General features: G+C 42.6%; 1 protein-coding gene across 5 annotated transcripts in view; it reads left to right on the top strand.

Annotated features, from left to right (window-relative positions):
• Positions 1-13,106, top strand: part of LOC143782357 (cadherin-6-like) — a 428,058-nt gene that overhangs the window by 349,366 nt on the left and 65,586 nt on the right. The window lies entirely within an intron of this gene.

The following is a 13,106-nucleotide window of genomic DNA, read 5'->3' on the forward strand; positions in this document are numbered from 1 at the left end:
CATTCTTCTCCTTCGCGGATCTACAATCACAGGGTATGGCTGGCCAAACCGACGCGACAAGACCCAGTTAAAAGTAGGTCAGATGGTGCAAACGTTACCACAACACACCAACAGATGCACAACCACAAAATGGCCATATGGGAGGGTGCCACCTGTTGTAGAGGCCTTAAATAGGGTTGCTGATGGTGATTTAAATCAATTTCAGCCTCAAAATCCGTTAAATGTCCATTTTGGCAGATTGTGTGAAAAATGCGCATTACGGATGTCATACGGATTACATACGCAACATTGCATGCGCAAAATGCGCGACCACACCTTGCCTACGGATTACATACGGATCACCGTTTCTGGAATTTTGTGGCGTATTACGGATGTATAATGCGGACCGTATTTCCATACGTTGAGTGTGATGCCGGCCTTAGTCATAACAAATACTCAAATATACTAATAAGGCTATGTTCGCACTTCTGTTTGGACATTCTGTTTGTCTGCACTGTTTTGTGGCCAACAGACAAACACAGTATTCAGATTAGATGCATTGTATAATTGATGCAAATTTGAAGAAAGGGACCTCATTGATTTTTATGGGATTATCTGGGTTAGCGTAGCTGCACATGACTATTTTCTCTTAAGGTACCTTCACACTCAGCAACTTTACAACGAGAACGACAATGATCCGTGACGTTGCAGCGTCCTGGATAACGATCTCGTTGTGTTTGACACGCAGCAGCGATCTGGATCCTGCTGTGATATCGCTGGTCGGAGCTAGAAGTCCAGAACTTTATTTGGTCGTCAGATCGGCGTGTATCGTCGTGTTTGACAGCAAAAGCAACGATGCCAGCAATGTTTTACATGGAACTAACGACCTGTGAGAACGATAAGTGAGTCACCGTTACGTCACTGGATCGCTCCAGCATCGTTCTGGAGCTGCTGTGTTTGACGTCTCTACAGCGACCAAAACAGCGAAGCTGCAGCGATCGGCTCGTTGTCTATATCGCTGCAGCATCGCTGAGTGTGACGGTACCTTAAATCCAAGAAAAACAGTCCTATTATTCTGATCAGATGCTGATGAGAGTTTGATCAGACTCTGATGAGAGTTTGATCAGAGTGCTATCAGTTTTTTTCGGAGGTTGAGAGGAAAAAAAAAGTTTCTACACCCTCTCCAATCTGGCATCCAAATGCGGTCTGATGTCTTTCACAGAGCCATAGACTTGCATTGCCAATTTTGGTCTGACGCTCGGATTAAAATTGGACATGTCTCTGATTTTTTGCTTAGACCACTTGGTCTGAGGAAAAACTTGAATATGTCCACAGCCCCATAGAATAACATGGGTACAAGACTATACATGAAAACCATGGATAGCACTCGTACAATATAATTGTTTATGTGCACAAGCTCTTATTTTAAATTGTTCCTTTTCAGAACAGAATAAAAAGCATATTATGCAGACCTTTTTTTCCATTCTAAAAATTGACATACAGTGTAATAGAATCCAGACAGACCCCATAATAATCAATGGGGTCCCTCTTCCTATATTTGTATCAGTTATGCCAAATACCCTTTTGGGGCATTATTTGCATTTGTCTGTTCCTAAAAATGGAACTGACAGTTGAAACAAAAATGTGATTGTAGCCATATAATGTTCTGTCTATTGCCTGCTATTCCCCCTATCCTGTTAAAAAACTTTCTCTATCTTTGAAGTACACATGGCATTTGAAATCTGTACAGGTAGTCAAAGTAACAAATCTGATCCCAGCCTTTGTTTTTTATACTAAGAAAATGGTAGTCATTTTTGCTGTTGTTGTCCTCTCTTTCCATCTCATCTAATAAATAAGCCCTAATCAATTGAACTGAACAAAGTTTTGGGACCACCATTGTAGAGAGCTGAAATTGTGACCAGGTATTGCAGGTTTTCACATCTCAGTTAGCTTACTATTGGATAATAAACTAGTCACAATTGCTGCTTCTCATTGTGAAGTCTCTGGATCAGTAAAGCACCACTCCAGCTTTTTTTTTAAAGTTTACCTCTGGAGTGGTGTCACTAATCTAAGTTCTCCGTTCCTAGTATTATACTCACCAGCCGCCGTCATCATCTGTTATCGGTGCCGCCCTGATCAGTCTTCTGTGTTTTGTGACCTGCAGGATTGTTCCTATGTTTGTTGGGTGAGCCGGAAGTTATTACTTAACGTAAGTCTATGACAGCCAGAACAAGGCTCTGATAGACTTATACTGAGAGTTTACATACCAAAAAAGCAATGAAGGACAGCATCCAATCCAGGTGAAATGTGCATTTTGGCAAATAAAGAAATCCTTTTTTTGAACATTTCACCTGGATTGGATGCTGTCCTTCATTGCTTTTTTGGTATGTACATTCTCCATGGGGGTCCAGTGGAATTAGGACTTGCATCTACCTGTCTGTTGTGCTGTCAGCTATTTGCTGTTTTGTTATACTGAGAGTTTGTGACCGTTACCTCTGGTTTCCAGTCAGTTAGAAGTTGCGGGCACAAGATGGCAGATCAGGACAGGAGCGGTGTTGTGAACAGCTGAAGAAGGTGGCTTGTAAGTTTAATGCTGAAGGCAGAGAACTTAGATTAGTGGGACCACTCTAACAGTAGAATGAAAATAAATGCTGGAGTGGTGCTCTAAATAAAACCTTAGTGGGAATTGTGAAAGTTCTGGGCCAAGCTTATTTAATTTAACAGTGTGATCATTTAACTTACTGTATACATACGAGCCCACAGTCCTTATTTTGCAGAGACAAACATGACCCAAGTCTTGAAAGTACACTCTAGAGTTTTCCAACATAAAAGCCACTGTGTGAACATGCCCTTAAGTTCAGCTTTGATAGAGTATTTTGAAGGTTGCCTTCACGGGAAGTGTAGCACTTCAAAAGCTAAAAAATATCTAAGGTTGTCACAGTGTGTAAACAGGACATGTAATATTGGAAAACTCTTCTCCGAGGTCTTCACATTTGATTGATGACTTTGTCAGGACCGACAAGGGCTGAGACTGCGGTGATCTGCTCTTGTAAAACTATTGGGAGAGTATATTCCAATATAGCAAATGTGAACATTCATCTAAAATCTGAATGCATCTGGATGCTCTTTAATCATTGTCTCGCCTTAAATGTGTCTTTGTAGCAGGAACATTCAGTTATACAGAAGCATTAATCAGCTTGCTCTAGTTTTTCCGTTTCATTTTCCTGTTAGGCAAAAGCAATTTGTTGTACTGCAGCCTCTTGCTGTAGTTGTATTTAGATTAAACGTCCCATGAGTTTATATGATTTGCAATTCATAGGTGTAGAATTTTATGGCTGCACATGGGTCCATTCTGTAACCTCCAGTTGCTGGATGACTGTAAACCCTTTTGTGTTCCTAAGTGATGCTCGTAATAAATATTCTGGGAAGTGGCCCAAGCTGAAATTCTAGAAAACATTAAAGCATTGTGCTGCTTCAGTTGTTATGCCTTTGATATGTTTCAATTACATTGTCTGCCTTCTTGTAAATGACATTTGTTTTATTATTTTTTTATTTGCAGTTTTGCGCGGTTAATAATAGGCAGGTACATAATGTGTGCAGATATCTTTGTTTCAATTCACACTGTGTTTACACTGGGAAAGCTCTACCCAAAAAGTGAAATTGATTAGATCATTACTGAGCATGTGACTTAATCCGCTCTACAGATTATCTCTGTCTGCTTGTTTGTATAGTCATCTGCTGGACTCATTAACAGAAATGCATTGTAATCCATCCATCTAAGCTGAACCATACGCTGTAGTTAGTAAGATCAGAACTGGCCTTAGGGTGGCATCTACGGTATGAGTGATGCTAGAAATTTCTAAATTCAATGAAAGCAAAAATTTGTTGATAGATGATGCATATCATTTTAGATGGCAGCTATCTGATGCAATGAGATATATATTTATTAAAGGTTTTAAAAGGAAACAATCATCAGAAAATGGCCTAGGTTTAAAACAGGTTTTTGTGTTTTTTTTTTATTTATTTTTATATATCATAAGCTGTATTAATAAAACACAGAACTCCTGTAATTTTCGTATTGGCTCCTGGGGCTTTTTTAGACTTTCACTTCCTGTTGTTTCAGGAAACAACACTTGCACATAGCCACAATGGTCAAACTCCAATGCAGTCTTAGGTATTGAGGTGTCAAATGAGCTTGAGCAAAGGTTATTATGAAGAGAGGATCAGATGTGACTTCACCTATTGTAACTGGTGACTCCTGTGTTAACAGCTGTGTATAGAGGTGTTACCTGTCATTGTAATCCTGCCTCTGATAATATAGAGCTTTGCTGTAAACTCTTTCTGAAAGGAGAGGTAGTATGAATGTAAAATTAAAAAAACATGGCCAGTGTGAAAATTGCGAGATTATTTAATTTAATTTAAATTTTTTAAAACATTTTTTAACAATACAAAACGGTGTACCACTAAACAACTTTACGGAGGGCTACTTTTGTTGTTTTAATAAACATGATAATATGGAAACAAAACACTGCCACAAATTTTTAACTACATGTACAGTAACAGAAAACCCGATTTTAACAATATTTATTTTCTAATGAAAGCTTCCCTTTAAAAAGTTCATATTAATACCAGTGGGACCTAGAAGTTGCCTACTTCAGAATTTAAAAAAAAATGTCATCATTTAATAAAAATGTTAGAAATGTATAAAAAATAAAAATTAAGAGATGCTTACCGATAACCCGCTCTTCTTCTGATAGCTTCCAGGTCCCCTGCTGGTCTCTATATCCTGGTCCCACTCGACACAAAGGAAATAACCACTCCGCCAATCAGTGACTGGCTCGCTGACCCACCTCTACCAGAGATTGGCTGTAGCTGACCACGTGTGTGAGCTGAAAACAGAGATAGGTGGAGGAAAGGTTAGGGCCAGAACAGGAGCTCCGGGGGGGGGGGGGGGGGGGGGGTGTTGCATAATTTCTTCTTTTCTGGTATGCTGACAACAAAATTGTTGATGTGAGCAGCCCTTTAAGGTCATAAGCAATTGGTTTACAAATGTTATTCTTTTTTTCAAAAATGGAATTTATATATTTTTTCATTGATTCTTTTTGTATATCATTTCATTAAAATTCAATTTTTTTTTATTTTCTTACAATACAATTTGTGCTTATAAATCACATTAAGTTTTGTGTTGCATTTAATATATGTAATGTTGGAGCAGCACGTGAAATATTCCTAGAGTGTCACACTTTGCAATATTGTTCAAGTGTGTTCTCCCGCTGATAGATCTAAACTGAGAACAGGTGTTTTATACTAATACCCTCCAAACGACATCATTTGCATTACACAAACACGAAACAACAGGCAGTCCAGTGTAAAACACAATATATCTAATTACTTAGAACTGTTTCAAGGATGTGAACGTCTTGGTCCTCCATGGGACCACTAATTCCGATGAGACTTTCACCAAGGAATGGAGAGCTCTGGCGGATTAGAAACATGTTTAAATCATGTTAAGTATATTGCATAGCGCACGTTAGGAATTAATGCCTTCGACTTGCTGCTTTTTATTGCAGTGCGGTGCTGTGTGGTAAAGTAGAGCGAGCAGATATATATGCTGCACGTTCTTACTCACATCATCTCCAGTAATTATTTTTATTTTAAGATCTTCTCCCCTTGCAAGGAAAATATACTCTGCAAATATACTACAGTGGGATCAGAGGAGGTATTCTATCATCGCTAATTCTCCTCCATATTAAATTATAACTCCCTATAACCACATTGTGGCTTGATTACTTTCTAGGAGAAATCACTGTCCCCTAAATTTAAGTCTTCCAGTGCAGCCAATTAAGCAGGTGCTCGAGATATAACTAACACTTAATTAAACAATTAATCTAATTCTTTTTATCATCGAGACAATTTGCTTATGGATTTGGCTACACAGCAAATTTGCTGCTGGCAGTTTGGTCTCTTGTCTTAAAGTGCCACACTTTGGAATCAAGAAGGAAATAGCGAATGTTCAGTTACTGTCATTTCATAGTATCTGTATTTATAGTGATGATTTATATAGAAGAGTTAAGATTTTTGTTCTTACAGCGGCCAGAGCCACCTGTCGACATGATTTTATGTATCCAAAGTCTCAATAACTATTGGTGGTGAGCTGACTGTCCATGTTTTAAGATTTTTTGTCTCATAGTTTGTGCAATATAATCTTATGTTGCATGTTGTCAGTGGGGTGTATGCTGGGAAAGGTATGAGAACTGATCATTAGAACCCCTAAATGAAGCAGTTTGGTGAGCTTTGCATGAAATATCATTGTACCTGTAAATGGTATATGGCATCTGCTTACTAGCTCTATAAAGAAAACTGCTTTGTCCACTTGCTGTGTCCACTGCTTTGTCCACTTGCTAGTGTTCTCTGCTCTCACCTATAGCCTGCTTACCTCCCTGAGTTAGGCCGCACTGGTGTCCCAAAAGCAGAACCGAATTGCTGCTACATGATCAACAATATCTCAAGCTGTAATTACCGTGCAAATGTCTTGATGTCTTGATCAGCACAGAAAAGTCTAGCAATTTAGAGAGTACCTTTCACTGGATATTTGCAATTTAGGCTGTGGACCGTCTCCAATTGGTGCTGCTCCTCTGATTTTGTGGGTAAATATATTTTTATTAAAGAGAAGAGAATTTTACAAGAAAAACGGTAGTTGAAAACTACGACAATGATCAAAGTACTTTTTCTTATAATATACAATTCGAGAAGAGTAACACAAAAAACACTCGTTTACAAACCTTGCATAAATCTTACATAAAAGAAAGAAAAAAAAAAAAGGTAACTTTAACATATAAGCAATAACTCCTTGCCCCCGCAACAGGCGAGGACTTTCATTACCGTGAATAAAAGAAAGCATACCTAAAATCAGTTCGCCCATGTCCCCTAGAGCGAGACATGCACGCAAATAGTAACATTATAAAAGTAACTGGTAAATCATGGTACAGACCTATCACACCGAGCTGGTGGAAGGTGAACAGCTCACCCAGGGGGGAGATAGAAAGAGGAGGAAATAGAGGGGGGAGCCCACGTAGGTGGGGCTCAAGAAAAGAAATATAAAATGAGAACACGAAAAGAAAAGAAGAGTAGCTTAGTAATCGACTGTAGAATAGACAGGTGTATTCAGGTAAACAGGTCAGGGAAACGAGCAGAATCTTTAAATAGAATCCATTCAGTCCAGATACCTAAAAAGGAGACCCTTGTCTGTGAAAGGTCTGCATCAATTTCCTCCATCCTAAAGATGGTTTCAAATTCTGAAAACCACTCCACAACATCGGGGGCAACCGGGTCTCGCCATCGGCGGGGGATCACCGTCCTAGCAGCCGCCAGGCAAAATTTAAGGATGTCCTTTTTTTGGGATCCCACCGAACCGGGAATCATGGAGAGCAATGCCATCTCCGGAGTACCGGTGATGTGCTTGCCTGTGATCAAACCATAATCTTGGAACACTTGGTCCCAGAATGTTCTAATCAAGGGGCAGCCCCACCAGATATGCAAAAGGGAGCCAATGCCATTTCCACACCTCCAGCAGCAGTTTGAAATTGAGGGAGAAAATTTGTGTAACCTGTCAGGTGTGAGGTACCACCTATATTGCAGTTTATACCCCTTCTCCGAGGCCTCACTGGAACTCGGGAGTTTATGGTTCATCAGGAAGCAACGCTCCCATTCCTCATCCGACAAAGTCCGCCCTAAATCCTTCTCCCAAGCAGACTGGAAATAGAGCCTTGCGTCAGAGTCAGGTGTTGAAAAAATTGAGTAGAGGGAAGAGATTCCCCTGTTCTGGGCATCTCCACCGGCAAACAACAGTTCTAAGGGAGAGAGTCTACAGTTCGAACCCCTTGGCAAATTCAAAGAGGCCAGGAAGGACCGGACCTGCAAGTACTCCCACCAAAGAAGTTTAGTGGAGGGAGATTGGGTTTGGAGGGAACAGAGGGTGGGAATCTCGCCACGCTGTAAGATATCACCAACCCGTATGTCATCCTCGTATTTCCATCCCATGAAGGCTTTCCTGTGAATGCCCGGAGGAAATGCCGGGTTGCAAAAAATAGGTGTAAGAAGGCTGGCCCCAAGAGGAGCGGACCCCTTCACACCACTGCAGTGCCATGCCCTCATAGCCTCTGAGGTTAGGAAGGAAAATCTCCCCCGTTGAAGAGCATATTGCTTTGGGATCCACTGAAGATAATGAAGAGGCAAATCGGACCATTCTTGTTCCAACTCTACCCATTTTTTAAATTTAATTTTATATTTCCAGTCCAAGAGGCGAACTAATATGGCCGCCCTGCAATAGTTTCGGAGGTTGGGTAGACCCACCCCACCAAACCGGCGTGGCCTAGATAAAACCTTGTAACTCACCCTCGGTGTTTTCCCCTTCCAGATAAAACGGGAAATCAAGGACTGTATTTTAATAAAAAACGATTTATGTGGCCAAATGGGAATCGCCTGAAAGATATAAAGAAATCTCGGCAGGATATCCATCTTAACCACCTGAATCCTACTGAGCCACGACAGCCTCAATGGGCCGTAAGACTCCAGAAGGGATCCCACCCTGTTCAAAATGACCTGATGGTTCAAAGAAAATAATTGAAGAGGATCCGAGGTGAGGTTCACCCCGAGATATGAAATCTGATCCTGTTGCCATCTAAAGGGGAAGGCCCGCTTCAAGGAAGCCACCACAGAAAAAGATAGAGAAATGTTTAGGACCTCAGTTTTGGAGTAATTAATCTTGAAGTTACTTAAATCCCCGAAGGATTCGAACTCCTTCATAAGCACTGGAAAAGAGACGACTGGGTTAGAGACGAAGAGGAGGATGTCGTCGGCAAATAGGGCCGTTTTATGGTTAGAGTTTCCAACCTGAATCCCTGAGATACTGTCATTAACTCGGATAGCCTTAGCCAAATGCTCAATAACTAAAACATATAATAGGGGCGACAACGGGCAGCCTTGTCTAGTACCGTTCTGAATATAAAAACGATCGGACAAAGATCCATTGACTCTAACACGAGCTGAGGGTTTTGAATATAATGACATAATTTTCCCCAGGAAATTGGATTGTAAGCCAATATGGGTCAGGGTCTCCCGTAGAAAGTCCCAATGGACTCTATCAAAGGCCTTTTCCACGTCAATCGACAGAAGACAAAGAGGGGACTTTTGCATCTTGGTCCTCTCAATAAGGAGAAGAGACCTGATAATGCTGTCCCGCGCCTCCCGGCCCTTGACAAAGCCCACCTGATCAAGGTCGATAATAGATGGGAGAAGTCCCGACAATCTGTCAGCCAATACCTTGGCAAATAATTTTACATCGACGTTGATCAGGGAGATTGGCCTATAACTCCCGGCCAGCAGGGGATCTTTATTAGGCTTTGGCAGAACAGAAATATGAGCCTCTAGGGACTGGGGGGTAAAGCTATTCTCCTCAGAAATCGCATTAAAGGTGAGGACCATTTGGGGAAGCAAGTCAGATAGAAGGGATTTATAGAATAAGGGAGTGAACCCATCCGGCCCAGGACATTTAGAGGTGGACGTGGATTTAACAGCTTCTGACAGCTCCTCAGGGGTTACGTCCTTTTCCAGGACCGCCAAATCCGCCTCAGGGAGGGACGGGACCTTGATCCTATTCATATAAGATTTAATTTTATTTTTCAACGTGGTGGTATCCAAGTCAGCGTACCTGCCCCTAATGTTGTACAGGGATTTATAGAACTTTTGAAAGACCTCTAGGATCTCCTCATTACTATGGACCAGTTGGCCCTTATCATTTTTGAGTGATGGGATAAGGGTGGGACCCAATCTGGGATGAAGCAGTCGTGCTAGAGGGCGCCCACAAACATTAGCTCTTTTGTAGAAAAACCCTTTAGTTCTTTCCTTGTCACCCATAAACCGTCTATCCAGCAGGCCTTTAAGTTCAAGCCTTTTTGTAGTGAGCTCGACCAAAGTCTCAGAGGACCTCGAATTCTTATGCCTGCTTTCCAGGGTCTGAATTTGTGACAGCAAAGCGTCTATTTCCTCAGTCTGAAGTTTTTTTATTCTAGCCCCATGTTTGATTAAGGTGCCTCTCATGATGCACTTCAGTGCTTCCCATTTAATTGCCTGAGGTGTGGGATCTGACGCATGAGTATGGGCGAACGCTGCAATGTCAGATTTCAAATCACTCAAACAGGTGGTGTCTCGTAAAAGGTTGCCATTCAATTTCCATGAGAATTTTTTCATAGCCAGCCCGGGTATCTCCAAGGATAGAAAAATAGGGCAATGATCCGATTGAACCATATTACCAATCTTGGCATCAGGCCTCCAAGATAAGACCCCCCTGCTGACCAGAAAAAGGTCAATTCTGCTGTAGGAGTTATGTGGAGTAGAATAGAAAGTATAATCCTTACCTCTAGGATTGAGGATTCTCCAAACATCTATCAGATGTAGTTTAAGTAAGAATTTTTGTAGGGCTCTCACCTTTCTCGATGGGACCGCTCCCTGACCAGAGGAGGTATCTAGTTTGGGATCAAAGACAAAGTTAAAATCACCATCTATCACAACCTGGCCCTCTGCAAATGAAGACAGTTTCAACAATAGAGACTTGCAGACCTTAGGCTGTTCCCGGTTCAGGAGATACCAGTTAACTAGGGTCAGGATCCGTTCAGCAACTTTAACTTTCATAAAAATATAGCGTCCCCCTTCATCTATGACCTTGTCTATCAATATGATATTTAAATTCTTACAAAAGGCTATTGAGACACCTTTTGTCTTCGATTCGGGGTTGGAACTATGGGACCATCTATCATAAAGTTTACCCCCGACAACTGGTATCCGGTCAGCTCTAAAATGAGTTTCTTGAAGAAAAAGTATCTGAACCCCTAGCTTGTGCATATCTGAAAGTACGTGGCTTCGTTTTTGGGGAGTATTGAATCCCCGTACATTTAGGGAACCAAATTTTAAGGAACCCATTTTTCAATAGAACGTCGAGTACCCAACCGTTAGGCCCCAAAAAGGGGTTATCCTGCCACCTGAGAGATGAGAGCAGAAAACAAGACGCAGCAAATTAGAAGAAAAAGAAGAGAAAAAGAGTAGGCAAATATAGAAGAAAAAAGGAATGTAGCAGTAAATTGTACCCCTGAGGGAGCTGAAAATTAAAAACTCTTAAGATATGGGGTATAGTCGTTTCACGAATATCACGGTTTGGACCAACCGTATAACCCCTTAATGGGTCGTGTCCTTTCCACTGAAGAAAGGAAGAAAGTCAAAACAATATATAACAAAATAAATCATATACCGATGGATTCGATAAACAATATAACTGTATAACACACCATGTTCCCCGGCGAACTTCCCTGAGACAAAAAAAATACACAAAATTACCCAGTACAACCAAACCACCAGAGGGGGAGGGAAAGGGAGAAGAAAAAAAGGGGGGGGGGAGGGGTAAGCAAAGGAGAGGAGAGGGAGGGGGAAGAATAAGAAGGGGGAAGGAAGAGAATGGAATAGTGGAGAGGGAAGGAAAAATGACCAAGGGAAAAGAGCAAAGCATATATCATCAACACGGCCATTACTGCCTAAAGCTAGACCAAAGACCTAAGGGTCTGCAACCGACTGAACCAAAAATACTGGACGCTTGCATATCAGCCGTCTTCAGATACATCATTACAGTTCTGTCCTCTACAACGAGATCTAGTGCGGCCTCTTTCACGGTTGCGACGCGCCCTCTTTCGGCGCTGTGGCATAGGGCCCATAGCATAGGGCCCATATCCTGACCAATGGGATAAGGCCAGTCAGGGAATTGTAGGCCCGGATCCTCGAGGTTCAGAAGGGAGAGAAATGAACGATGCTCCCTGGGGTGAGATAAGGACACCATCTGGGTTCCCCGCCGAACCTGAAGGCGGAACGGATATCCCCAAGAATAGGGGATCTGGCTCTGGCGAAGGAGGTTAAGTAGAGGTCGCAGAGCTCTCCTCTTTTGGAGGGTTCTCCGTGACAGATCCGAGAGGAACTGTAATTGGCAATCTTGGAAATGGATCTCCTGGGTCTTTCTGGAACAGTTGAGGATTTCTTCCTTCACTTGGTACCTATGAAAACGACAAATCACATCTCTAGGCAGACCTCCATCCTCAGGGGGAGGACCCAGCGACCTATGAGCTCTGTCAAATTCAATACCCAACTCTGGGGCAGTGTTCCTAACGGAGTTGAACAAAGCTTGAAGAGTCGCAGTTAGGTCACTGGCTTGGACTGATTCCGGTAGACCCCTCACTCTCAGATTTTGCCTTCTCTCCCGATTCTCCAAGTCCTCCATATGGTCTAGAAAGCTCTCAAAGGTGGACGTCTGGGCTGAAAGTTTATCCTCAAGGGCTAGGATCTTGCTGGAGAGATTTTCCACAGTAGTGTCAGTAAGTGTGACTCTGCCCGCTAGAGCTGAGCGTCCCCTCTCAGGGCCATTGTTTCAGCTTTAAAGGAGTTCTCCACCCTGGAGATAAAGCCCTCAAGTTCCTCTTTAGTTGGAACGTTGCTAATACGGGCCTTAAAAGCTTCCCACATGTCTGGGTCAGGGCTATCTTGTGGCCGCATATTTGGTAAAATAGGGGAACCACTGGAGCCTCCACTGATGGTCGGCTCCACTCGTCGCTCACCCCCTGTGGCTTCTGTGGGGTGATTTAGTAGAGGGGGGAGATAACCTGCTCCACAGCCTGGTTTCTGAATAGAGAGTTGTTGAAGCACCCCCTCTGCAGGTGTAAGTGGCCGAGGTGACAGGCTAGGAGGCAGCCGAGTCTCCTGCAGCACAGGCCACTCAGTTTGGGAGGGGTTACATAGTTACATAGTTACATAGTTATTAAGGTTGAAGGAAGACTGTAAGTCCATCTAGTTCAACCCATAGCCTAACCTAACATGCCCTAACATGAGGTAGAGATCAGCTCTCTGTGTCCAGGACCTCACCGCTTCTCCCTCTGTTTGTACAGTCTCATGATCCGAGCCCCCACCATCCTCCCTCTCCCCTGCGGTACCTTCATCTGAGACCCCCTGCAGGGGGGCCTCCAGGGGCCTCTCCTGAGTAAACAGTCTGGTGACAGACACTCTGGAAACCTCAGTGCAGGCCTGCAGTGTCTCCT

This window comes from Ranitomeya variabilis, chromosome 6 (genome assembly GCF_051348905.1).
Source record: "Ranitomeya variabilis isolate aRanVar5 chromosome 6, aRanVar5.hap1, whole genome shotgun sequence".
In the NCBI taxonomy this organism is placed as follows: Eukaryota; Metazoa; Chordata; class Amphibia; order Anura; family Dendrobatidae; genus Ranitomeya; species Ranitomeya variabilis.